The sequence below is a fragment of the Haematobia irritans genome, chromosome 1 (genome assembly GCF_050003625.1).
Source record: "Haematobia irritans isolate KBUSLIRL chromosome 1, ASM5000362v1, whole genome shotgun sequence".
NCBI lineage: Eukaryota > Metazoa > Arthropoda > Insecta > Diptera > Muscidae > Haematobia > Haematobia irritans.
Window position 1 is genome coordinate 167,468,834 of NC_134397.1, and position 25,443 is coordinate 167,494,276.

At 35.7% G+C, this 25,443-nt stretch overlaps 1 protein-coding gene across 1 annotated transcript in view; it reads right to left on the reverse strand.

Moving 5' to 3' along the window:
• Nucleotides 1-24,637, reverse strand: part of side-IV (sidestep IV transmembrane protein) — a 440,483-nt gene extending 415,846 nt beyond the window's left edge. Inside the window, exon 1 of the mRNA XM_075292078.1 lies at nucleotides 24,593-24,637. The gene's annotated coding sequence lies outside the window, so the exon portion shown is untranslated. The remainder of the gene's footprint in view (nucleotides 1-24,592) is intronic.
• Between the last annotated feature and the right edge of the window lie 806 nt (nucleotides 24,638-25,443).

Consider the following 25,443-nt stretch of genomic DNA (forward strand, 5'->3'; position numbering starts at 1 on the left):
TAAACTGATCCCCAGATTTGACCTCCGGAACCCCTTCGAAGAGCAAAATTCACACGATCCGGTTGAAATCTGCTACGTGGTGTTAGTATATGGTCTCTAACAATCATGCAAAAATTGGTCCGTATCGGTCCATATTTATTTGTAGCCTCCATTTAAACCGATCCCCAGATTTGACCTCCGGAGCTCGTGAAGGAGCAAAATTCATCCGATCCGGTTGAATATGGGTACGTGGTGAAATTTGGTACATTGCGCTAGTATATGGCCGCTAACAACCATGCCAGAATTGGTCAATATTGGTCTATAGTTATATATAGCCGATCCCCAAAAATAATCTACCAAAATTCTATTTCTATAGAAAATTTTGTCAAAATTTTATTACCATAAAAAAAATTTGTCAAAAGTTTGTTACTATAGAAAATTTTGTCAAAATGTTATTACTATAGAAAATTTTGTCAAAATGTTATTACTATACAAAATTTTGTCAAAATATTATTACTATACAAAATGTTGTCAACATTTTATTTCTACAGAAAATTTTTCCAAATTTTATTTCTATAGAAAATTTTGTCAAAATTTTACTACTATACGAAATTTTGTCAAAATTTAGTGCTATTGAAGGTTTTGTCAACATTTTATTTCTATAGAAAATTTTATCAAAATTTTATTTCTATAGAATATTTTATATATACAAATACGTATATAATTCAGTTTGACAAAATCGGCCTTTTTTATTTTTGTTTAATATATACCCCGTATGGACTAACTTACAATTGAGAAGGCGGTGTTAAGAAGTTTTAAGATACCTTGCCATCGGCAAGTGTTACTGCAACCCAAGTAATTCGATTGTGGATGACAGACTTTAGTAGAAGTTTCTATGCAATCCATGGTGGAGGCCGTAAGTTCGGCCGGGCCGTATATACTTGTTAGACATAATAATTTTTGTCACTTATCAAAGAAAAATTTGTAGTTAGAAGTCAAAAATTGGAGTTCAAAATTGCAAAAATATCTTTAGTGCCCTACGAGGATCATGATAGGCGAACTATTGGTAAAATTTACATATTTGAAGAAATTCTGAACTATAAAAAATTAAAAAGATGTTAGCACGAAAATAAAATCACAAGCGGTATTAGTGGGTCTGAACAGTTTTCTGTTCGAAATTTTCCATATGTTATGTTAAATCAGTCTTAAAGTATAAAATATTTAGCCATGTCATTTTTCTCCTTCTCGGCGTTACATATGTACTCAGTAATTATTCCATAACCACTAATAAAAAAATAAAAATTTATTCGATTAAAAATTTGGGTCAAAATTTCATTAAAAATTACAAAAGATTCATTTTATTTGAAAAAATTTCCACTTTAAATGAAAAAGATTTCATTTAAAATGGATCAATTTGATTTGAAGGTTTCATATGAAGTGAAATGGCTTTATTATCATATTGGGTTCACTTTTTTAGTGTAACCAGTATTTTGTATTTTATAAAAATATTCGATTTTGTTTTTCACATAAGATTATTTAGTAAATTTTGTGTGATCATAGTTGTGTTATTTTAAATAAAATACCTTCACTTCTTGATAAATTCGATCTTGGAAGGTGATAGTTTTTATCGCCGAAGCCCTGTAATATAACGCAAAATTTGTTTAACTCTAAGGCCGTTTGCTTTGCTGGATAAATGCCCAAGGCAACAAAAAATATACCAAAGCATACCTTGTCGACTTGATCCCTAGTCTAGACTAAAAAGTTTTTTTTTTCTTTTTATTAGTCACTTCAGCTGTCACAAAAATCAGTTTTAACAACTATCCTAGTTTGTTATTCATGTTAACTGAATTTGTTTTTTTTTTTTTGCTCACTCACTATATTCCCAGAGATTTTTAGTGAGAAGCAAACTAATTGCATAACAATGAACATTTTAGTTGATTCAGTGCCAGTGATTATCATAGCTCATTTTACACACCTACATACCTACCTACCTATCTATCTATCTACCAACCACACCATCTACTCTCAATGGGTAGGGTCGAAATAGTCGTGCTCTTTTATTGGCCAATTATTTTTTCGTTTTGTTCGCCTCCTTCAAGTGTTGATGATGGCTGATGGAACATCAAGTGTGCTTCTGGTTTTTCTAGAAGTGTCTACGAATAATGAAGCTTAAGTAGTCGTTCATTAAATTTCTGCAGATAATCCTGAGCTGTTATCTACCCCGGTTTGTACTACTCATCATCGCCATGATTGAAAGCAGTTACCCCCAAAATATTTACGTTTATTAGAGAACCTGGTCAATTCATTAACGTAAAAATGTTATCGACATTTTTATGTTTATGTAAAAATAAAATGCACTGACAAAAATTACAAAATATTTCTAAATGTTTTCAAAGAAAAATTGAAATTGTTGATTTTCTGTGGGCGTTATTTCCATATTTTTTTCTCAGTGTACAACAATTCTTTGCTGTGAAGGAAAATAAATTTTGGCCCCTGGTTGGAAACTCTATGTAAGCTCAATATTATGTAAATTTTATGCAATTTTCCTTCGTTTTATGTAATTTATTCACTACTGTTTTGTTAATTATTATTTGTATTTAAGATGGAAATCATAGTTCTTGACTGAGGGCATTTGTTGTTTAAGACTTGGCTACTATTCAGTGCAAATATTTTATTTGCAAGGAGCTTGGAGTTGGGTGCCGCAATGTGTGGTGTGCAAATAATTTCGTTGCCATTTTCCCTCTTTATATCGATTTGGACTTGTTTTCCATTTTTGTATGTAAAGCAATAATGTTTTCCACCAATCTACCATTCAAGTCAATCGTCGTTGACTACCATCGTCATTCATTAATCTGTACCTGTTGTGAATACATAATCGAATGGTATGGAATGAGTTTGGGAGAAGTTTCAAGTAGTATTCTAGTCAAGAAAATCCAAACTTCATTGTGCTTACCTCAAGTTAAGGTGAGAGCAAGCAGATCAGGATATAATATTACGTTTTTTTCCATGTCGATGTTATTCGAACGTGGTCTGCATGAACTATTTCTTTGATTTCATAACAGAAATTATTTTGCCATTATATTCATGAATGAAATGTGGGGAGCGCTTCCAAAGACAATAGAGAAAAATAATTGCACTTGCAAATGAAATTATTTTTTAAAACAATATTTAGAAGTTTCTTGGTTTGTTTCAATAAAACAGTTTTTATTATTAGGGGTTCATTGTGGAACAGCGAACGTTTTTATACCCACCACCATAGAATGGTGACGGGGGTATAATAAGTTTGTCATTCCGTTTGTAACGCATCGAAATATCGATTTCCGACTATATAAAGTATATATATTCTTGATCAGGGAGAAATTCCAAGACGATATAACGATGTCCGTCTGTCCGTCTGTCTGTCTGTCTGTCTGTCTGTCTGTCTGTTGTAATCACGCTACAGACTTCAATAATGAAGCAATCGTGCTGAAATTTTGCACAAGCTCGTCTTTTGTCTGCAGGCAGGTCAAGTTCGAAGATGGGCTATATCGGTCCAGGTTTTGATATAGTCCCCATATAAACCGACCTCCCGATTTGGGGTCTTGGGCTTATAGAAATCGTAGTTTTTATCCAATTTGCCTGAAATTTGAAATCTGGAGGTATTTTATGACCATAAAGAGATGTGCCAAAAATGGTGAGTATCGGTCCACGTTTTGGTATAGCCCCCATATAGACCGATCTCCCGATTTTACTTCTTGGGCTTATAGAAACCGCAGTTTTTATTCAATTTACCTGAAATTTGGAATCTAGAGGTATTGTAGGACCACAAATACGTGTGCCAAAAATTGTGAGTATCGGTCCATATTTTGGTATAGCCCCCATATAGACCGATCTCCCGATTTTACTTCTTGGGCTTATAGAAACCGCAGTTTTTATTCAATTTACCTGAAATTCGAAATCTAGAGGTATTGTAGGACCACAAATACGTGTGCCAAAAATTGTGAGTATCGGTCCATATTTTGGTATAGCCCCCATATAGACCGATCTCCCGATTTTACTTCTTGGGCTTATAGAAACCGCAGTTTTTATTCAATTTATCTGAAATTGGAAATCTAGAGGTATTGTAGGACCACAAATATGTGTGCCAAAAATTGTGAGTATCGGTCCATATTTTGGTATAGCCCCCATATAGACCGATCTCCCGATTTTACTTCTTGGGCTTATAGAAACTGCAGTTTTTATTCAATTTACCTGAAATTGGAAATCTAGAGGTATTGTAGGACCACAAATACGTGTGCCAAAAATTGTGAGTATCGGTCCATATTTTGGGATAGCCCCCATATAGACCAATCTCCCGATTTGGGGTCTTGGGCTTATAGAAACCGTAGTTTTTATCCAATTTGTCTGAAATTGGAAATCTAGATGTATTTTAGGACCATAAAGAGGTGTGCCGAAAATGGTGAGTATCGATCCATATTTTGGTACAGCCCCCATATAGACCGATTTCCCAATTTTACTTCTTGGGCTTCTAGAATCCGAAGTTTTTATCCTATTTGCCTGAAATTGGAAATCTAGAGGTATTTTCGGGTCACAAAGAGGTGTGCCGAAAATGGTGAGTATCGGTCCATATTTTAGTATAGCCCCCATAAGAACGATCTCCCGATTTAACTCCTTGGGTTTCTAGAAACCGTAGTTTTTATCTGATATGCCTGAAATTGTAAATATTCTGGTATTTTAGGCTCACAAAAACGTGTATCGGATTAAGTTTTTATCGGTCCATTTGGTAATGCCTCCATATAGACCGACTTCACTTCTTGAGGGTGTACACGCTCACAAAAAATCGCTTCTGTAACATATACTCCCAAACATATTTTGCTTCAAGCATATACATTTTTGGGTATTGCCCAAACATTTATATGTTTGATCTCTTCCAATATATAATATGTTTGAAAGCATATTGGTCTAAACAATATATGTTTGGGTAGTCTAAGTTCCAAACATTTTGTATTTTTGCATCCAAATTCAATAATGTTGTCTTCCAAAAAACAATATGTTATTATGTGAACATATAATATGTTTGGAAGCATTTTGCACCCAAAAATATTATATGCTTAAAAAAAATCTCCCAAACAATATTGTGCTCAAAATTTTATTTATTTATTTATATATTTACAATCATAATGAATTATGAAAATAAACAGGTAATATAGGTGCTAACAACATAGGTTTTCGACCTGAATGCTCAAAATTTTGTTTCTGCCCAATTGTATATTCCCCCACATCTTTCTCACTTCCACGAGATTTTTCAGTTCTTAGCACCTTTTTCTGTAATAAAGGGTGATTCTTTTGAGGTTAGGATTTTCATGCATTAGTATTTGACAGATCACGTGGGATTTCAGACATGGTGTCAAAGAGAAAGATGCTCAGTATGCTTTGACATTTCATCATGAATAGACTTACTAACGAGCAACGCTTGCAAATCATTGAATTTTATTACCAAAATCAGTGTTCGGTTCGAAATGTGTTTCGCGCTTTACGTCCGATTTATGGTCTACATAATCGACCAAGTGAGCAAACAATTAATGCGATTGTGACCAAGTTTCGCACTCAGTTTACTTTATTGGACATTAAACCAACCACACGAATGCGTACAGTGCGTACAGAAGAGAATATTGCGTCTGTTTCTGAGAGTGTTGCTGAAGACCGTGAAATGTCGATTCGTCGCCGTTCGCAGCAATTGGGTTTGTGTTATTGGACCACATGGAAGATTTTACGCAAAGATCTTGGTGTAAAACCGTATAAAATACAGCTCGTGCAAGAACTGAAGCCGAACGATCTGCCACAACGTCGAATTTTCAGTGAATGGGCAGAAAATCCGCTTTTTTATCGACAAATTTTGTTCAGCGATGAGGCTCATTTCTGGTTGAATGGCTACGTAAATAAGCAAAATTGCCGCATTTGGAGTGAAGAGCAACCAGAAGCCGTTCAAGAACTGCCCATGCATCCCGAAAAATGCACTGTTTGGTGTGGTTTGTACGCTGGTGGAATCATTGGACCGTATTTTTTCAAAGATGCTGTTGGACGCAACGTTACGGTGAATGGCGATCGCTATCGTTCGATGCTAACAAACTTTTTGTTGCCAAAAATGGAAGAACTGAACTTGGTTGACATGTGGTTTCAACAAGATGGCGCTACATGCCACACAGCTCGCGATTCTATGGCCATTTTGAGGGAAAACTTCGGAGAACAATTCATCTCAAGAAATGGACCGGTAAGTTGGCCACCAAGATCATGCGATTTGACGCCTTTAGACTATTTTTTGTGGGGCTACGTCAAGTCTAAAGTCTACAGAAATAAGCCAGCAACTATTCCAGCTTTGGAAGACAACATTTCCGAAGAAATTCGGGCTATTCCGGCCGAAATGCTCGAAAAAGTTGCCCAAAATTGGACTTTCCGAATGGACCACCTAAGACGCAGCCGCGGTCAACATTTAAATGAAATTATCTTCAAAAAGTAAATGTCATGGACCAATCTAACGTTTCAAATAAAGAACCGATGAGATTTTGCAAATTTTATGCGTTTTTTTTAAAAAAAAATTATCAAGCTCTTAACAAATCACCCTTTACAAACATTGTAGAAGAAATTATCCAATTGTATGATTTTTATACCCACCACCATAGAATGGTGACGGGGGTATAATAAGTTTGTCATTCCGTTTGTAACGCATCGAAATATCGATTTCCGACTATATAAAGTATATATATTCTTGATCAGGGAGAAATTCCAAGACGATATAACGATGTCCGTCTGTCCGTCTGTCTGTCTGTCTGTCTGTCTGTCTGTCTGTCTGTTGTAATCACGCTACAGACTTCAATAATGAAGCAATCGTGCTGAAATTTTGCACAAGCTCGTCTTTTGTCTGCAGGCAGGTCAAGTTCGAAGATGGGCTATATCGGTCCAGGTTTTGATATAGTCCCCATATAAACCGACCTCCCGATTTGGGGTCTTGGGCTTATAGAAATCGTAGTTTTTATCCAATTTGCCTGAAATTTGAAATCTGGAGGTATTTTATGACCATAAAGAGATGTGCCAAAAATGGTGAGTATCGGTCCACGTTTTGGTATAGCCCCCATATAGACCGATCTCCCGATTTTACTTCTTGGGCTTATAGAAACCGCAGTTTTTATTCAATTTACCTGAAATTTGGAATCTAGAGGTATTGTAGGACCACAAATACGTGTGCCAAAAATTGTGAGTATCGGTCCATATTTTGGTATAGCCCCCATATAGACCGATCTCCCGATTTTACTTCTTGGGCTTATAGAAACCGCAGTTTTTATTCAATTTACCTGAAATTCGAAATCTAGAGGTATTGTAGGACCACAAATACGTGTGCCAAAAATTGTGAGTATCGGTCCATATTTTGGTATAGCCCCCATATAGACCGATCTCCCGATTTTACTTCTTGGGCTTATAGAAACCGCAGTTTTTATTCAATTTATCTGAAATTGGAAATCTAGAGGTATTGTAGGACCACAAATATGTGTGCCAAAAATTGTGAGTATCGGTCCATATTTTGGTATAGCCCCCATATAGACCGATCTCCCGATTTTACTTCTTGGGCTTATAGAAACTGCAGTTTTTATTCAATTTACCTGAAATTGGAAATCTAGAGGTATTGTAGGACCACAAATACGTGTGCCAAAAATTGTGAGTATCGGTCCATATTTTGGGATAGCCCCCATATAGACCAATCTCCCGATTTGGGGTCTTGGGCTTATAGAAACCGTAGTTTTTATCCAATTTGTCTGAAATTGGAAATCTAGATGTATTTTAGGACCATAAAGAGGTGTGCCGAAAATGGTGAGTATCGATCCATATTTTGGTACAGCCCCCATATAGACCGATTTCCCAATTTTACTTCTTGGGCTTCTAGAATCCGAAGTTTTTATCCTATTTGCCTGAAATTGGAAATCTAGAGGTATTTTCGGGTCACAAAGAGGTGTGCCGAAAATGGTGAGTATCGGTCCATATTTTAGTATAGCCCCCATAAGAACGATCTCCCGATTTAACTCCTTGGGTTTCTAGAAACCGTAGTTTTTATCTGATATGCCTGAAATTGTAAATATTCTGGTATTTTAGGCTCACAAAAACGTGTATCGGATTAAGTTTTTATCGGTCCATTTGGTAATGCCTCCATATAGACCGACTTCACTTCTTGAGGGTGTACACGCTCACAAAAAATCGCTTCTGTAACATATACTCCCAAACATATTTTGCTTCAAGCATATACATTTTTGGGTATTGCCCAAACATTTATATGTTTGATCTCTTCCAATATATAATATGTTTGAAAGCATATTGGTCTAAACAATATATGTTTGGGTAGTCTAAGTTCCAAACATTTTGTATTTTTGCATCCAAATTCAATAATGTTGTCTTCCAAAAAACAATATGTTATTATGTGAACATATAATATGTTTGGAAACATTTGGCACCCAAAAATATTATATGCTTAAAAAAAATCTCCCAAACAATATTGTGCTCAAAATTTTATTTATTTATTTATATATTTACAATCATAATGAATTATGAAAATAAACAGGTAATATAGGTGCTAACAACATAGGTTTTCGACCTGAATGCTCAAAATTTTGTTTCTGCCCAATTGTATATTCCCCCACATCTTTCTCACTTCCACGAGATTTTTCAGTTCTTAGCACCTTTTTCTGTAATAAAGGGTGATTCTTTTGAGGTTAGGATTTTCATGCATTAGTATTTGACAGATCACGTGGGATTTCAGACATGGTGTCAAAGAGAAAGATGCTCAGTATGCTTTGACATTTCATCATGAATAGACTTACTAACGAGCAACGCTTGCAAATCATTGAATTTTATTACCAAAATCAGTGTTCGGTTCGAAATGTGTTTCGCGCTTTACGTCCGATTTATGGTCTACATAATCGACCAAGTGAGCAAACAATTAATGCGATTGTGACCAAGTTTCGCACTCAGTTTACTTTATTGGACATTAAACCAACCACACGAATGCGTACAGTGCGTACAGAAGAGAATATTGCGTCTGTTTCTGAGAGTGTTGCTGAAGACCGTGAAATGTCGATTCGTCGCCGTTCGCAGCAATTGGGTTTGTGTTATTGGACCACATGGAAGATTTTACGCAAAGATCTTGGTGTAAAACCGTATAAAATACAGCTCGTGCAAGAACTGAAGCCGAACGATCTGCCACAACGTCGAATTTTCAGTGAATGGGCAGAAAATCCGCTTTTTTATCGACAAATTTTGTTCAGCGATGAGGCTCATTTCTGGTTGAATGGCTACGTAAATAAGCAAAATTGCCGCATTTGGAGTGAAGAGCAACCAGAAGCCGTTCAAGAACTGCCCATGCATCCCGAAAAATGCACTGTTTGGTGTGGTTTGTACGCTGGTGGAATCATTGGACCGTATTTTTTCAAAGATGCTGTTGGACGCAACGTTACGGTGAATGGCGATCGCTATCGTTCGATGCTAACAAACTTTTTGTTGCCAAAAATGGAAGAACTGAACTTGGTTGACATGTGGTTTCAACAAGATGGCGCTACATGCCACACAGCTCGCGATTCTATGGCCATTTTGAGGGAAAACTTCGGAGAACAATTCATCTCAAGAAATGGACCGGTAAGTTGGCCACCAAGATCATGCGATTTGACGCCTTTAGACTATTTTTTGTGGGGCTACGTCAAGTCTAAAGTCTACAGAAATAAGCCAGCAACTATTCCAGCTTTGGAAGACAACATTTCCGAAGAAATTCGGGCTATTCCGGCCGAAATGCTCGAAAAAGTTGCCCAAAATTGGACTTTCCGAATGGACCACCTAAGACGCAGCCGCGGTCAACATTTAAATGAAATTATCTTCAAAAAGTAAATGTCATGGACCAATCTAACGTTTCAAATAAAGAACCGATGAGATTTTGCAAATTTTATGCGTTTTTTTTAAAAAAAAATTATCAAGCTCTTAACAAATCACCCTTTACAAACATTGTAGAAGAAATTATCCAATTGTATGATTTTTTTTATTATAATTTTACCTTTTGCCGGACGGGGATTCGAACAGCGGACCACACAGTTTGTAAGGATCAAAGAAGTAGCTGATCAATTGCCCAAGGAAAAATAAAATGTTAATTTTGTAATAACAAGCAACAACCACCAACTTAATTCAATATCGCTCCCTGTTAAATAGCGCTCCAAGCTACTAAACACATATATGTTTATAGGCTATTTCTAAATTAATATATGTTTGCATCCAAGCATATTATATTTACAAACATTTTATGTCCCAAACATAATATGTTCTAACATATTAACATATATGTCCCAAACATGTTATGCTAGTTTATGAACATTATATGCTTGCACTCAAAAATATTGTGTTTAAAAATTTGTGTTCCAAACATATAATGTTTATAGCCAAACATATGAAAAACAGTCTTTTTCATCCGTGTAGAAGGCGCACTGATCATGAAAATTGTTTGAAACTCAATGTAAAATTTCCAGATTTTACTTCTACAGATTTAAGATTTCAAATCAAGACGTTATTTTATAATTTTCTTGCACACTTACAAGAGATGTTAATGATTCCTCTAAAGCTCAAACAAAAATGGTTCTTATAAATCCAGAAGCTGATATAGTCCTCATAGGTGAAATCTTTAAATTTATCTTCGAGTTGTGTCCTCAAGTCCTCAAGCCCTCCTGAAATTTCAAAGGAAACCCTAATATTTGGTTCATGGTGGTGGGTATTTAAGATTCGGCCCGGCCGAACTTACTACTGTATATACTTGTTTTTATTATAATTTTACCTTTTGCCGGACGGGGATTCGAACAGCGGACCACACAGTTTGTAAGGATCAAAGAAGTAGCTGATCAATTGCCCAAGGAAAAATAAAATGTTAATTTTGTAATAACAAGCAACAACCACCAACTTAATTCAATATCGCTCCCTGTTAAATAGCGCTCCAAGCTACTAAACACATATATGTTTATAGGCTATTTCTAAATTAATATATGTTTGCATCCAAGCATATTATATTTACAAACATTTTATGTCCCAAACATAATATGTTCTAACATATTAACATATATGTCCCAAACATGTTATGCTAGTTTATGAACATTATATGCTTGCACTCAAAAATATTGTGTTTAAAAATTTGTGTTCCAAACATATAATGTTTATAGCCAAACATATGAAAAACAGTCTTTTTCATCCGTGTAGAAGGCGCACTGATCATGAAAATTGTTTGAAACTCAATGTAAAATTTCCAGATTTTACTTCTACAGATTTAAGATTTCAAATCAAGACGTTATTTTATAATTTTCTTGCACACTTACAAGAGATGTTAATGATTCCTCTAAAGCTCAAACAAAAATGGTTCTTATAAATCCAGAAGCTGATATAGTCCTCATAGGTGAAATCTTTAAATTTATCTTCGAGTTGTGTCCTCAAGTCCTCAAGCCCTCCTGAAATTTCAAAGGAAACCCTAATATTTGGTTCATGGTGGTGGGTATTTAAGATTCGGCCCGGCCGAACTTACTACTGTATATACTTGTTCCTGTATACATTTCACAAACGTGGTGATGAAATGTTGCCTAGAACTTGTATGTGAGGCAGTAAAGTCCCAGCAGAAAAAACAAAAGTCCTGAAGTCCCAGCAAGTGGTACAAAATTGCCCAAGAAGCTGGGAATTTTACATGGCCTTGTCATAGGGCGGAAGTCATCTTTTCAAGCATCTGTTGCATTGAATTTGCATTAGTTTTTCAAGTATGATATTTTAGGGTTTCGAATTTCGTTTTAAAAAAGCAAGGGAAAACACAAAAAATCAAAAATTTTCCTAACTTTTTCTACTTGTATCTCAACGTAGAGCCGCTTTGAATAATACTAGCAAATATTTGTATAATAATATTGGCAAATATTTGTATTGATCAGTATACTTTTTAAATTTTTTTTTTTTGGAAATTTACATTTTTATACCCACCACCATAGAATGGCGACGGGGGTATAATAAGTTTGTCATTCCGTTTGTAACGCATCGAAATATCGATTTCCGACTATATAAAGTATATATATTCTTGATCAGGGAGAAATTCCAAGACGATATAACGATGTCCGTCTGTCCGTCTGTCTGTCTGTCTGTCTGTCTGTCTGTCTGTCTGTTGTAATCACGCTACAGACTTCAATAATGAAGCAATCGTGCTGAAATTTTGCACAAGCTCGTCTTTTGTCTGCAGGCAGGTCAAGTTCGAAGATGGGCTATATCGGTCCAGGTTTTGATATAGTCCCCATATAAACCGACCTCCCGATTTGGGGTCTTGGGCTTATAGAAATCGTAGTTTTTATCCAATTTGCCTGAAATTTGAAATCTGGAGGTATTTTATGACCATAAAGAGATGTGCCAAAAATGGTGAGTATCGGTCCACGTTTTGGTATAGCCCCCATATAGACCGATCTCCCGATTTTACTTCTTGGGCTTATAGAAACCGCAGTTTTTATTCAATTTACCTGAAATTTGGAATCTAGAGGTATTGTAGGACCACAAATACGTGTGCCAAAAATTGTGAGTATCGGTCCATATTTTGGTATAGCCCCCATATAGACCGATCTCCCGATTTTACTTCTTGGGCTTATAGAAACCGCAGTTTTTATTCAATTTACCTGAAATTCGAAATCTAGAGGTATTGTAGGACCACAAATACGTGTGCCAAAAATTGTGAGTATCGGTCCATATTTTGGTATAGCCCCCATATAGACCGATCTCCCGATTTTACTTCTTGGGCTTATAGAAACCGCAGTTTTTATTCAATTTATCTGAAATTGGAAATCTAGAGGTATTGTAGGACCACAAATATGTGTGCCAAAAATTGTGAGTATCGGTCCATATTTTGGTATAGCCCCCATATAGACCGATCTCCCGATTTTACTTCTTGGGCTTATAGAAACTGCAGTTTTTATTCAATTTACCTGAAATTGGAAATCTAGAGGTATTGTAGGACCACAAATACGTGTGCCAAAAATTGTGAGTATCGGTCCATATTTTGGGATAGCCCCCATATAGACCAATCTCCCGATTTGGGGTCTTGGGCTTATAGAAACCGTAGTTTTTATCCAATTTGTCTGAAATTGGAAATCTAGAGGTATTTTAGGACCATAAAGAGGTGTGCCGAAAATGGTGAGTATCGATCCATATTTTGGTACAGCCCCCATATAGACCGATTTCCCAATTTTACTTCTTGGGCTTCTAGAATCCGAAGTTTTTATCCTATTTGCCTGAAATTGGAAATCTAGAGGTATTTTCGGGTCACAAAGAGGTGTGCCGAAAATGGTGAGTATCGGTCCATATTTTAGTATAGCCCCCATAAGAACGATCTCCCGATTTAACTCCTTGGGTTTCTAGAAACCGTAGTTTTTATCTGATATGCCTGAAATTGTAAATATTCTGGTATTTTAGGCTCACAAAAACGTGTATCGGATTAAGTTTTTATCGGTCCATTTGGTAATGCCTCCATATAGACCGACTTCACTTCTTGAGGGTGTACACGCTCACAAAAAATCGCTTCTGTAACATATACTCCCAAACATATTTTGCTTCAAGCATATACATTTTTGGGTATTGCCCAAACATTTATATGTTTGATCTCTTCCAATATATAATATGTTTGAAAGCATATTGGTCTAAACAATATATGTTTGGGTAGTCTAAGTTCCAAACATTTTGTATTTTTGCATCCAAATTCAATAATGTTGTCTTCCAAAAAACAATATGTTATTATGTGAACATATAATATGTTTGGAAGCATTTTGCACCCAAAAATATTATATGCTTAAAAAAAATCTCCCAAACAATATTGTGCTCAAAATTTTATTTATTTATTTATATATTTACAATCATAATGAATTATGAAAATAAACAGGTAATATAGGTGCTAACAACATAGGTTTTCGACCTGAATGCTCAAAATTTTGTTTCTGCCCAATTGTATATTCCCCCACATCTTTCTCACTTCCACGAGATTTTTCAGTTCTTAGCACCTTTTTCTGTAATAAAGGGTGATTCTTTTGAGGTTAGGATTTTCATGCATTAGTATTTGACAGATCACGTGGGATTTCAGACATGGTGTCAAAGAGAAAGATGCTCAGTATGCTTTGACATTTCATCATGAATAGACTTACTAACGAGCAACGCTTGCAAATCATTGAATTTTATTACCAAAATCAGTGTTCGGTTCGAAATGTGTTTCGCGCTTTACGTCCGATTTATGGTCTACATAATCGACCAAGTGAGCAAACAATTAATGCGATTGTGACCAAGTTTCGCACTCAGTTTACTTTATTGGACATTAAACCAACCACACGAATGCGTACAGTGCGTACAGAAGAGAATATTGCGTCTGTTTCTGAGAGTGTTGCTGAAGACCGTGAAATGTCGATTCGTCGCCGTTCGCAGCAATTGGGTTTGTGTTATGGGACCACATGGAAGATTTTACGCAAAGATCTTGGTGTAAAACCGTATAAAATACAGCTCGTGCAAGAACTGAAGCCGAACGATCTGCCACAACGTCGAATTTTCAGTGAATGGGCAGAAAATCCGCTTTTTTATCGACAAATTTTGTTCAGCGATGAGGCTCATTTCTGGTTGAATGGCTACGTAAATAAGCAAAATTGCCGCATTTGGAGTGAAGAGCAACCAGAAGCCGTTCAAGAACTGCCCATGCATCCCGAAAAATGCACTGTTTGGTGTGGTTTGTACGCTGGTGGAATCATTGGACCGTATTTTTTCAAAGATGCTGTTGGACGCAACGTTACGGTGAATGGCGATCGCTATCGTTCGATGCTAACAAACTTTTTGTTGCCAAAAATGGAAGAACTGAACTTGGTTGACATGTGGTTTCAACAAGATGGCGCTACATGCCACACAGCTCGCGATTCTATGGCCATTTTGAGGGAAAACTTCGGAGAACAATTCATCTCAAGAAATGGACCGGTAAGTTGGCCACCAAGATCATGCGATTTGACGCCTTTAGACTATTTTTTGTGGGGCTACGTCAAGTCTAAAGTCTACAGAAATAAGCCAGCAACTATTCCAGCTTTGGAAGACAACATTTCCGAAGAAATTCGGGCTATTCCGGCCGAAATGCTCGAAAAAGTTGCCCAAAATTGGACTTTCCGAATGGACCACCTAAGACGCAGCCGCGGTCAACATTTAAATGAAATTATCTTCAAAAAGTAAATGTCATGGACCAATCTAACGTTTCAAATAAAGAACCGATGAGATTTTGCAAATTTTATGCGTTTTTTTTAAAAAAAAATTATCAAGCTCTTAACAAATCACCCTTTACAAACATTGTAGAAGAAATTATCCAATTGTATGATTTTTTTTATTATAATTTTACCTTTTGCCGGACGGGGATTCGAACAGCGGACCACACAGTTTGTAAGGATCAAAGAAGTAGCTGATCAATTGCCCAAGGAAAAATAAAATGTTAATTTTGTAATAACAAGCAACAACCACCAACTTAATTCAATATCGCTCCCTGTTAAATAGCGCTCCAAGCTACTAAACACATATATGTTTATAGGCTATTTCTAAATTAATATATGTTTGCATCCAAGCATATTATATTTACAAACATTTTATGTCCCAAACATAATATGTTCTAACATATTAACATATATGTCCCAAACATGTTATGCTAGTTTATGAACATTATATGCTTGCACTCAAAAATATTGTGTTTAAAAATTTGTGTTCCAAACATATAATGTTTATAGCCAAACATATGAAAAACAGTCTTTTTCATCCGTGTAGAAGGCGCACTGATCATGAAAATTGTTTGAAACTCAATGTAAAATTTCCAGATTTTACTTCTACAGATTTAAGATTTCAAATCAAGACGTTATTTTATAATTTTCTTGCACACTTACAAGAGATGTTAATGATTCCTCTAAACCTCAAACAAAAATGGTTCTTATAAATCCAGAAGCTGATATAGTCCTCATAGGTGAAATCTTTAAATTTATCTTCGAGTTGTGTCCTCAAGTCCTCAAGCCCTCCTGAAATTTCAAAGGAAACCCTAATATTTGGTTCATGGTGGTGGGTATTTAAGATTCGGCCCGGCCGAACTTACTACTGTATATACTTGTTTTTATTTGTCCTTACTGTGTTTTATATCCGGGAAAATTCAGAAAATTTTAATTTATTGCGAAAACTGAGCAAAACAAAGTATTTTTAAATATTACCTCAAAAGAACATCTTAAGAATTGAAAACAAGTAAAGGGTGATTTGTTAAGAGCTTGATAACTTTTTTTTTTTAAAAAACGCATAAAATTTGCAAAATCTCATCGGTTCTTTATTTGAAACGTTAGATTGGTCCATGACATTTACTTTTTGAAGATAATTTCATTTAAATGTTGACCGCGGCTGCGTCTTAGGTGGTCCATTCGGAAAGTCCAATTTTGGGCAACTTTTTCGAGCATTTCGGCCGGAATAGCCCGAATTTCGTCGGAAATGTTGTCTTCCAAAGCTGGAATAGTTGCTGGCTTATTTCTGTAGACTTTAGACTTGACGTAGCCCCACAAAAAATAGTCTAAAGGCGTCAAATCGCATGATCTTGGTGGCCAACTTACCGGTCCATTTCTTGAGATGAATTGTTCTCCGAAGTTTTCCCTCAAAATGGCCATAGAATCGCGAGCTGTGTGGCATGTAGCGCCATCTTGTTGAAACCACATGTCAACCAAGTTCAGTTCTTCCATTTTTGGCAACAAAAAGTTTGTTAGCATCGAACGATAGCGATCGCCATTCACCGTAACGTTGCGTCCAACAGCATCTTTGAAAAAATACGGTCCAATGATTCCACCAGCGTACAAACCACACCAAACAGTGCATTTTTCGGGATGCATGGGCAGTTCTTGAACGGCTTCTGGTTGCTCTTCACTCCAAATGCGGCAATTTTGCTTATTTACGTAGCCATTCAACCAGAAATGAGCCTCATCGCTGAACAAAATTTGTCGATAAAAAAGCGGATTTTCTGCCACTGATTTTGGTAATAAAATTCAATGATTTGCAAGCGTTGCTCGTTAGTAAGTCTATTCATGATGAAATGTCAAAGCATACTGAGCATCTTTCTCTTTGACACCATGTCTGAAATCCCACGTGATCTGTCAAATACTAATGCATGAAAATCCTAACCTCAAAAGAATCACCCTTTATATGGCCTCTAACAACCATTCAAAAATTGGACCACATCGGTCAATAATTGTATATAGCCCCCATATAAACCGATCCCCCGATTTGGCTTGCAGAGCCTCTAAGAGAAGCAAATTTCATCCGATCCGGCTGAAATTTGGTACATGGTGTTAATACATGGCCTCAAACACCCATGCAAAAATTGGTCGAAATCGGTCCACAATTATATATAGGCCCTATATAAACCGATCCCCAGATTTGACCTCCGGAGCCTCTAGGAAGAGCCAAATTCATCCGTTTCGGTTGAAATTTGGTACCTGAAGTTAGTATATGGTATTCAACAACAATGCAGGAATTGGTTCATATCAGTCCATAATTATATATAGCTCCCATATAAACCGATCCCCGGATTTGACCTCCGGTGCCTTTTGGAGAAGCAAAATTCATCCGATCTGGTTGAAATTTGGTATGTGGTTTTACTATATGATATTTAACAACTATTCCAAAAGTGGTCCATATCAGTCCATAATCATATATAGCTCCCATATAAACCGATCCCAAGATTTGGTTTTGGAGCCTCTTGGAGGAGCAAATTTCATACGAGTCAGTTGAAATTTGGTACATTGTGCTAGTATATGGCCGTTAACAACCATGCCTAACTAGGTCCATATGGGTTTATAGTTATATATAGCCCTCAGATAAATCGATCCCCAATCACACAAAAATTGGTCCATATCATGTTCATAATTGTATATAGCCCCCATATAAGCGACCCACATATTTCAATTCTGGCTCTCTACGTATTGTCTAATACATACCACGTATGAACTAACTCACAATTTAGAAAACGATGTTAAGAAGTTTTAAGATACCACAACCCAAGTAATTCGACTGTCGATGACAGTCTTTCGTAGAAGTTTCTACGCAATCCATGATGGAGGGTACATAAGATTCGGCCTGGCCGAACATACGGCCGTATATACTTGTTTAATCTAAATTTTCTAAAATTAACCAAAATTTTTCTGGTGGGTTCATTGTTTTTTCAGTGCAATGTAAGATATGCTAGAGTGAGAGCCGTTCTGTTGCGTTGGCTACTGTAAACTAAATTTCTTGACATTGAAAATCAGAGGTAAAAAAGCTAAAGTTTCATTAAGTAAAATGAAAATTTACAAAATTTGCGTCTACCACTAAGTAGTTCAGAATTTCTTATAATTTGTAAATGTTACCAATTACGAGCCTATCATGAACTTCGTATGGCAAAGACTATTTTGCAATTTGCGTTACGTTGGTGATACAGTATAATTAGGTTAGGCTTGGTATAGTGGCATCCCGATATTTCAGGCTCACTTAGGCTATTCAGTCCATTGTGCTACCACAGTGCTGAACTTCTCTCTTATCACTGATGCCCGATTCTATGTTAAGCTCAATGACAAGGGATCTACTTTTTATAGCTGAGTCCGAATGGCATTCCACATTGCAGTGAAACCACTTAGAGAAGCTTTGAAACACTAAGAAATGCCACCAGCATTACTAAAGTGGGATAATCCAACGCTGAAAATTTTTTTGGGGGTTCGTCGAATCTGGGTTTGAATCCACGACCCTGCAAGGTGGGCATGCTAACCATTGCATCACGGTGGCTCCCTGTGTGGTTCAATATGTGTTACCTCCGTCCTTACGGTATGTTCTGCTCACAAGTAAGTTTTCTACCACAATTTTGATCAAATCTGGCCTTCACTTTAAAGGGTGATACGGTCAAAATTTGGTCAAGGGAAAACGCGTGTAAATCGGTGAAATCGTTTATTTAAAAAATCAAATTAAATTTCTTTTTCAAGTTCAATTAGTATAAAATTCAGGAAAAATATTCAGTTAGGCTTTCGCTTTTCCAAATCCGAATTGCCAGGCCTCACGCTTGACACCTGCCATCAGATTTTGTACAGCCACCTTGTCCACCTTCTTCGCCGCAGAAAGCCAGTTTGCCTAGAACTGCTGCTCGTCCTTAGCAGTTTTTTTGGTCTTCTTTAGGTTCCGCTTGACAATAGCCCAGTATTTCTCAATTGGGCGGAGCTCTGGCGTGTTGGGAGGGTTCTTGTCCTTGGGAACCACCTGCACGTTGTTGGCGGCGTACCACTCCATGGCCTTTTTACCGTAATGGCAAGATGCCAAATCCGGCCAAAACAGTACGGAACAACCGTGTTTCTTCAGGAAAGGCAGCAGACGTTTATTCAAACACTCTTTCACGTAAATTTCTTGGTTGACAGTTCCGGAAGCTATGAAAATGCTGCTTTTCAAGCCACAGGTACAGATGGCTTGCCAAACCAGATATTTCTTTGCGAACTTTGACAGTTTTATGTGCTTGAAAATATCTGCTACCTTTCCCCTTCTTTTGCTGTATAAAACTCCTGTCCTGGAAGCTGCTTGTAGTCGGCTTTGACGTAGGTTTCGTCGTCCATTACCACGCAGTCAAACTTCGTCAGCATCGTCGTGTACAGCCTCCGCGATCGCGCTTTGGCCGTCGTATTTTGTTTATCATCGCGATTTGGAGTCACTACCTTCTTGTAAGTCGATAGTCCGGCTCGTTTTTTGGCTCGATGCACGGTTGTAGACGATACATCCAGCTTATTTGCGGCATCTCGGAGAGAGAGGTTAGGGTTTCGCTTTAAACTACCGGCAACTCTCTTTGTCGTCTCAGCGGCTTCCGGTTTTCGATTTTCCCCCGATCCAGACTTCCTGGCTGTCGACAAACGTTCCCCAAACACTTTAATTACATTTGTAACGGTTGATTTGGCAACTTTTAGCGATTTTGCCAGCTTTGCGTGCGAGTAGTCCGGATTTTCGCGATGCGCGAGCAAAATTTTGATACGCTGCTCTTCTTGCTTGGACGGCATTTTGACAACTGAAGAGTGAATTCCAAAATCAAAATAGTAGCAACATTCTACACACACACACCTTCAAAATGAGGGGTGTTCAGGTTTTTTAAATGCAAAATTGAAAGAAATACGTCAAGTTTATATTGACCAAATTTTGACCGTAACACCCTTTATGTATCATTTCTGGTGTTGTTACCATTTTTTTAAGCACTTTTTGGAGGCGATACACGGTAATGACTAATGGTACGAGAAATAAAATATTTATTCACATTTGAATGTTGAAGGGCTCTATCGATATCTAAATACACTGAAAGACGAATTTTCTTTCCTGAGTAACAAAATTTTAGACAAACGAAGATTTCTTTTGCAGCAAATAAAACAGATTAGAGACCATTGTTAAAACGTTTGTCATGAATTCGTTTTTATTTGCTTTCAATGAAAATACTTTATGTCAAAGGGAAATTTCGTTTGTCTACAATTTCATTCCTTAGGAAAGTATTTTTTCTTTGGGTGTATGAAGCAATCACACTTTCACGTTTGAATTTCATTACGAATAGCATTTCTCAAAGTTATGCATCAAAATGCTTTTGTAAATTTAAACAATAAAATTAAATGTCGCTGGAATGCTCTTCTAGGAGGCTCCAGAAGTCAAATTTCAATAATTACAACAATGTTTAATGTTGGCGTAGTCATCGAGGTGTAAATGATGGACCCTCTTAGTCATTGTGATTTTTCCATTGAAGTATTAAGTGAATTTATTTGTAATGGCTTAATTTTTTCTTGCCAAATGCTTCAAAATAAAAACAAGTGACAGCTACCAAAACACCGGTTGAGTTGATGTGACACCTTTTTGTTGAAAATCCATTTCATATGATCCCATGTTTTTCGTCCACTTGAAATTTGGTATGAGTAATTGGTATCCTATTGCTGTTCCCATCAAAAATAAAAATTTTTTCATTACCATCATGCAAAACACATTACCTTTATCAAAAGTTCGCTGTAGTAGTATTTTGTAATTACTGGTGAACAGATATTTTCCATTACAAAATTTCTTACTCTCATTGGGAAATTTTCCCCGAAATTGATTTTTAACAAAATAATAATTACATAAGAATATAATTATTGCATAAAAATCTGGTACATTGAAATTCAATTAACGTTAACCTTTTCCAGTTTCCGTTTATAAAAACCATTTTATCTGTGGCACGATTTCTATGAAAATAAATAAAAACAAGCAACAAAATATCCCAAAAAGGGAAGCAAAAGCTTCAGTTGTCCAATGTATTTAATTAACCTAATTGCCAAATTTATTTCTCTCCTAAAGTGATAATTTGTTTGTGTTTAAACCTTTTAATAATGAATGTTGAATCTTGTATTTGAATCATTAGGAAAACTGATAAATTAATTTCTTATACTTTAATTGGATAGACTTTAATATTCTTTTGATAGTGCTAAACCTAATAATCTAATAAGTTTATAAAAAAAACATTCCATAATTCATAAATGCAATTAAAATTGTGTAAATACGTAGGTTTAAAGCCATTCTTTAGATCTATTTAGATAAATTGTAAGTCATTAATTATTAAATTAATTAAATTAATTGTAAGTCATTAAATTAGGCCATTAATTTATTATAAATAATAGCTTAAAATAGAAATTTTAAACAAATGAATTACTCGAAACTAATTTCTAATTATAACGACTCCATTGAAAATCTCTCCATTCTCACGTAACTGATATAAAACCAATATGTTAAAGGCTATAATTTTGGAGATCGTTTACAATTTTTCTCATCTGGTGATGGAATGATAATGCACAGTGGTTCCAAATATTTTTTTTTTTTTGAAAAATTCTGCAACTTTTGAATGTATAAAGATATAAAAATAATATTTTTGTGGAAGCTGAGTTGTTTTCTTGTCTTTTCGCAAGCTTGAATCCTTGTGGGTCCAAAAGCTTTATTTGTCCAAAAACTTGCTGCAGAAGATTTTAATATCCTAATATACAGCAGAGAAATATGCAAATTGCAAAACAATATATATTTTTTTAAATTAATTAGGTAGAAGGGGATTGGCGACATTGATGCTGGGCACAGAATTAAGTGAATACCAAATCCGGGAGTAAGTTTTGTGGGAGGTGTGTGTTATGTGGGCTAAAAGAGCAATAGGGAGTTACCTTAACAATTGGAGATATTTGGATGTCAATCGGTTAGGAATAAGAAGAACAAGACCTTTCGTGAAGAAATAGTTACGTGATATTAAAGATTACGCAAACTAAATTTTAGGATTCGAAATTTACAAAATGTTAAGTACAAATTTCTTTAAAACAATGAAATTTTAATTAAAATAAAGTTTATAAACTTTGCTTCAAAATTGTTTTTCATTAAATTTAGGACACACATTTTGTAAACTTGTATCTCTCCGTTAAAGTCGCATGTCTTTGAACTAAGGCTAATTAACTGAAATATTGAAACTTTAGATATACGGCCGTAAGTTCGGCCAGGCCGAATCTTATATACCCTCCACCATGGATTGCATAGAAACTTGTACTAAAGACTGTCATCCACAAATTTTTAAAAAAAATTCTATAGAAATAAAAATTTGACAAAATTTCCTATAGAAATAAAATTGTGACAAAATTTTGTATAGAAATAAAATTTTGACAAAATTTTCTATAGAAATAAAATTTTGACAAATTTTTCTATATTAATAAAATGTTGACAAAATTTTCTATAGTAACATAATTTTGGTAGATTATTTTTGGGGATCGGCTATATTTAACTATAGACCGATATGAACCAATTTGGCATGGTTGTCAGAGGGCATATACTAGCGCAATGTACCAAATTTCACCATGTACCAAATTTCCACCGGATATCCATGGAGGTCCGGAGTTCAAATCAGGGGATCCGTTTAAATGGGGGCTATATATAATTATGGACCGATGTGAACCAATTTTTGCATGGTTATTAAGACCATATACTAACACCTTGTACCAAATTTCAGCCGGATCGGATGAAATTTGCTCATCCAAGGGGCTCCGGAGGGCAAATCTGGGGATCGGTTTATATGGGGGCTTTATATAATTATGTACCGATGTGGACCAATTTTTGCATGGTCATTAGAGATCATATACTAACACCATGTACCAAATTTCAGCCGGATCGGTTTATATAATTATGGACCAATGTGGACCAATTTTTGCATGGTTGCTAGAGACCATATACTAACACCATGTACCAAATTTCAACCGGATCGGATGAAATTTGCTTCTCTTAGAGGCTCCGCAAGCCAAATCAGGAGATCGGTTTATATTTTTTGCTTGGTTTTTAGAGACCATATACTAACACCATGTACCAAATTTTAGCCGTATCGGATGAAATTTGCTTCTCTTAGAGCAATCGCACGCCAAATTTTGGGGTCCGTTTATATGGGGGCTATACGTAAAAGTGGACCGATATGACCCATTTGCAATACCATCCGACCTACATCAATAATAACTACTTGTGCAAAGTTTCAAGTCGATAGCTTGTTTCGTTCGGAAGTTAGCGTGATTTCAACAGACGGCCGGACGGACATGCTCAGATTGACTCAGAATGTCACCATGACCCAGAATATATATGGGGTCTTAGAGCAATATTTCGATGTGTTACAAACGGAATGACAAAGTTAACAATCATGCAAATATTGGTCTATATCGTTCTATAATTATACATAGCCACCATATAAACCGTTCCCCAAATTTGAACTCCGAAGCCTCTTGGAGGAGCAAAATTCATCACCATGTGGTCTCTAACAATCATGCTCATATTGGTCCATATCGGTCCATAACTATATGGTATATAGCCACCATATAAACCGATCACCAGATTTGACCTCCGTATCCTCTTGGAGGAGCAAACTTCATCCGATTCGGTTGAAATTTAGTACATTGTGTTAGTATTTGACTGCTAACAACCATGTCAAAATTGGTCCATATCGATATATATAGTTATATATAGCCCCCAGATTAACCGATCCCCAATCACACACAAATTGGTCCATATCGGTTCATAATTGTATATAGCCCCCATAAAAGGCGACGCCCATATTTCACTTCTGGCTCTCTAATTAGCGCGCAATAGTTCACAATAATTATATTTTTTTTTTATTTAGAAGACGATAGTAAGAAATTTAAGTTACCTTGCCATCGGCAAGTATTACCACAACCCAATTAATTCCATTGTGGATGACAGTCTTGAGTAGAAATATCTTCACAATCCATGGTGGAGGGTACATAAGATTTGGCCTGTTTAGTCTAGAATGTAAAAGTTTGCTTCAACTTACTTAGAAACCTATATGAAATTAAGTCTTCTCATTAGTTCATCAATCAACTATTTATTTGGAAACTCTTTAAATCATACGGTTGATGAATTCATATAATTTCATGGAAATGAATTAACCTTTAGTATCGATACTAAAAGAATTTAAATTACTACCTATAACTTATATTCAATAATTTAACATTTCTTCTTTAAATAGCCTTGAGTTTTACTATACCTTTATTCGAATCCAAAGAAAGTTAAATGGTATTCCATATCGTACCTGTAAAGACACAAAAATACCTTCGTTATAATATTTAAATATTTATATGGGTATATTTATTTATACAACATATATGTATATAAGAGAATAAACATTTATATGCTGGAATACATAAAAAAACTATTAACATGAATGTCCAAGACTATCAAAAAAAAAAAAAACGTTTTGTGTATGCAAATTCTAATCTTGAGAATATTCTAGAGGATATTTTCAATTCTAAGAAACAACAACTATGAGTATACGAAAAGGAAAAGTAAATGTCTAGCTTCCGAAATATCAATAAACACAAAAGGTTATAGAGCTAGAACTGTTGTGCAAAAGGCACCTTTAATTTACACAATATTAACGAATATTGTAAATTTTATTTAAAAAAATAAAACAAGTAACTGAAGTCTACAGTCGGGCGGTGCCGACTATATTATACCCTTCATCACATTGTTGAAACGAAAATCTGCTCTTGACTACTATTAAATTATTTTTTTTTTTTGTGAAAACGACTACTCGTGATTCTAAATATTTTAAGTTCTAGGTGGCCAATGAGAGACCAATGTGGACCAATATTGATACTCTTCAAAACATCAGTTTGGGAGAATAAAGAACATAATATATCGAATTTAGGACAAATGAAGTTTAAAGTGTAGGCTCCAAAATCGGAGATTTATATTTGGTGCCATAGTATTAAATTTTACCTAGTCGACTATTCCATTAATCGACTTTTATCACACAACTTTAATGTCAAGTTTTCTAATCTTCAACCGTCACTAATTATTATACCCTTCACCACTACTACGGTTTAGATTTAGATA